Source organism: Acyrthosiphon pisum, unplaced genomic scaffold (assembly GCF_005508785.2).
Source record: "Acyrthosiphon pisum isolate AL4f unplaced genomic scaffold, pea_aphid_22Mar2018_4r6ur Scaffold_20960;HRSCAF=22641, whole genome shotgun sequence".
In the NCBI taxonomy this organism is placed as follows: Eukaryota; Metazoa; Arthropoda; class Insecta; order Hemiptera; family Aphididae; genus Acyrthosiphon; species Acyrthosiphon pisum.
The window spans coordinates 852,861-856,728 of record NW_021770374.1 but is presented as its reverse complement, the minus strand read 5'-3'; positions in this window follow the sequence as shown (position 1 = coordinate 856,728).

Genomic DNA, 3,868 nt, shown 5'->3' with positions numbered 1-3,868 from the left:
ATAAATACCATTTCAATTGTATTAACAGATTGTTATTTAAATAAAAATTACTCACATAATTATCTATCATGCAATGGACACTAAGCATTTGTTTTCCCATGTTTGCGGGAACAATTTTAAATGTGGCGTCAACGTGGATTTCCCGAATGTTTTCTCGAGAACTTCACGAATCAGTTGTGGACAAGCTAATATTACATTATTTTTCCCTATTTATTAAAACAGATTAAAATAGTGATTTTATGATAGGTATACGGTATACCTATAATCCTACCTATATACCTAGTTGTAAAATACAAATGTTAAATATATTATATAATATTCACCACTTATAAGTAGAAATGTAGTCGTTTTTTTATAAGTTTAAAATGTTTGAGTAAATATTTTTTTTAATTATACAATGTGTTAAACAATACAGTAAGCACATTTACACCCAATATTTATTTTTAAACGAACCCAGCGTGAAATATGAATACCGTATACCTATAAGAAAAAACTTAAAAATATTATGATAAAAAATTATTTAAATTTTTTTTTTAAATTTAAAAAATATTTTGTAAAAAGTTGAAACTGTTTGGAAATAATGTAGAAAATAACACTTAAAATTAATCACTATATAAATCACTAATTTGGTATACCAATTTAAAAAAAAAATTTAAATAATTTTTTATCATAATATTTTTAAGTTTTTTCTTTTTTGAATGACAATATAAATTTTTAATTTCATATTTCAAAGTATTATTATAAATACATAATAATTGAATTTCGAACAATTAATTATTTGGATATTTTATATTATTGCTATTAAAGTAAGTAATTTATTTTAATATTAGTAAAGCAGTACCTAGGACGCCCTACGTATAAGGTTGAATCCATTTTGGCCGTGAACATTTCATTTGATATCTTTTAAAAGTTTCATGTAAACTCATGAATAATATTTTTAAATTACAAAAAAATAATTCAAATTGTTATTTCGTCGTTCCAAATTTTTGATATCTATTATTATCTACTTTATATAATTTTTTTAATTATTTGGAAAATTTGAAATGCAAAATAAACAGTTTGAAAAAAAAATTTTAAAATCTGGAACGATAAAATCTAGAAAAATTTCTCACGTTTATTTTAGTGAAATAACCATGTCCTCTACGACGGCTAAGGAAGACTTGAAGTACGAAAGCATGTTTTTACGGTTGAATTTTGTTACCAGAACGGCTTCTTAAATATCTTATTTTGCCCAAATTTTAACTTAAATTATCAAGTAATTGTTAAAATAATTTTAAAATTTAATCATCCACCTACGTCACGAAATTCTAATATAAAATTTCAGTAGGTATCTACGGTTATTAGTTTTTGAGTTATGCCAAAAAACAGAATTGATTTAGCTGAAAACTGGTTTTACGCAAATAATTGCGTACATTTCCCGAAAACTACTGTTTTTTTAATTTTAACCTCTCAAAAGTACCAACTAGATTAACTTTTCGATAAGAAAAGATACTGGTGTTTAAAAGCAAAACATTATTTCATTTATTTCAATTAAATCATCAACGTATAGGTATCATATTCAAAAAAATAAAAAAATAGACATTATTCTAAAATCAATATATTATCATAGCTTTGTTCACAATCTAAAATGTACGTTGTCATTAAAAAAAAAACATTTTTAATTTTAAATAATATGATACTCAAATATACAAAATTGTAAAAAAATATATATATTTTTCATAAATGCTGCAGTTTTAATATGTCACCAAAATATTATGTAAAAAAAATATTTTTAGAGAAGATAAAAATGAAATAATGAGAACTCTTAAATCTTAAATCGATCATTCTGTATAATAAATATTTAAATATATAAACAAAAAATGTACCTACGTTAAAGATAAAAAATATAAGAAAAATTTACATCGCAGAAAGAAATAATAATACTATAATAGACTACACCTATTTAGTTTGAGACATTTGAGTATATATACTACCTATAATATATTATATATTATACCTATCTATATTTTATGTACCTACTTGATTTCAATTTATTTACTTGGAAGTATATATTATATTATATAAATATTTTTATCACTAATATTACCTATTTAAGCCTATACATAATTAAGTATTTATTTTTTTACCTTCAATATCACGAACACAACCACGAAATATAGGGCTATTACAGTATGAGAATCGATTTAGTTCACCATTGTCAAACCGTGAAGCTAAATCTGGTAACGACTGTGGTAACGTAGGCAAGGAGGTTCTTCTAATATACCGCATAATACTTTCTGCCGTAGACCACGGATACAAACCAGCTGCAATACTATGCCTAAAATATTTAAATAAATAATTAACTAAACTATAAATACATTGGTGTAAATTTGTAATATAGGTAACTAATATCTTTTAATTTAAAAGTTACCTTTGTGATTCATCGTCGTAAATTGCTTTTAAAGGTATATTCTCATGTTTAGCCCGTGTTTTTAAGACATTTCTAAATGCGTTAATTAAATTCTGGTTGTTATTCAGTCGTATACCATGTGCTTCAGATTCTAAATGTGATACTATCGTCACAAATGATCCATCTCGAATCCTTTTTGCGGTGCCAGGACACACTGAACACACGCATTTGTAATAACTGCAAATATGTTTAAAACTAGAATACATTTGAATTTTAAAATACGGTGTAATGGATGTTGTACTTATATTATGTTCATTAGTCATTATATTGATGTTCATTTGGCAAACAAATTGATTGAACTTAGGTTTTTTTGATGTATTATTCGAAATATTATTGTTGACAATAAACACAATAATATGTGGGTATTATGTACTTAGGCCAGGGCTATACACGGCGTATTCCGCCGCGTTTTCCGATGAATTAAAAACGCATTGGTTTAAATCGGAGCAGCTATACACGACGTCGACTGGCGTAATACGCCACGTTTTCCGCGGTGGCAAAAAATGCTGGTCGGGTTGCGTATTACGCCCGTTGTGTATAGCAGCTCCGATTTAAACCAATGCGTTTTTAATTCGACGGAAAACGCAGTGGAATACGCCGTGTAATATCGCCCTTATAATATAACACATAGGTACTATAACCATAGGTATAGCCATAGGTAATAATATAATATTTAAATTTAATATTCAATACTTACGTAATACCATTCTTTTTCCCGTTGTTTTTATATGTATGTCCATCTTCTTGCTGCATTTTAATTATAAAATAAAAAGTTATGTTTAAAAGCAACTGCTGAAAATGGAAAAATCTCAAAATGAGAACTATACGAAGGATATAATGTGAATGACACGACGAATAGTAGACAAATGCGGTTGATCGTTGAAATGCAGGTAGGTAGGTAAAATTACAGACTTGAAAATTAGTAATGACCATATAAGGGTTTATTGTAAAATAGGTAATTTACAAATTATATTTTTAGTTTATATATTTAATTCAATTTAATTGTACAAGAATATACTTATGCCGGATACCGGATGCGTGTTATAAATTATATAACATAGATTCTAATTTTATTTCAGAACGTTTCAATAACAATCAAAAATAATTTCATTTACAAAACCAAGATATTTGCACACTTTTATCATTATTTTTATTATTTTGATATTTTTCTCATATTGCAGCAATTATGCAACATATTTAAAATAATGAGTTATAAATTATTTATAACAAATACCTAATAATGCAAAAATTAATGAAAATATAGTCGGCGATCGGGCGATGTCTTTGATCATACACTCATTTATTTACTTACCTGACTCGCGTGAAACGGTTTTTACAAACAGTTTGTGGATGGTGGACGTCCTTTTAAGCAATATCTAATAATGCCGCAATCATTCTGGCTTTCTTAATTTCTGATAT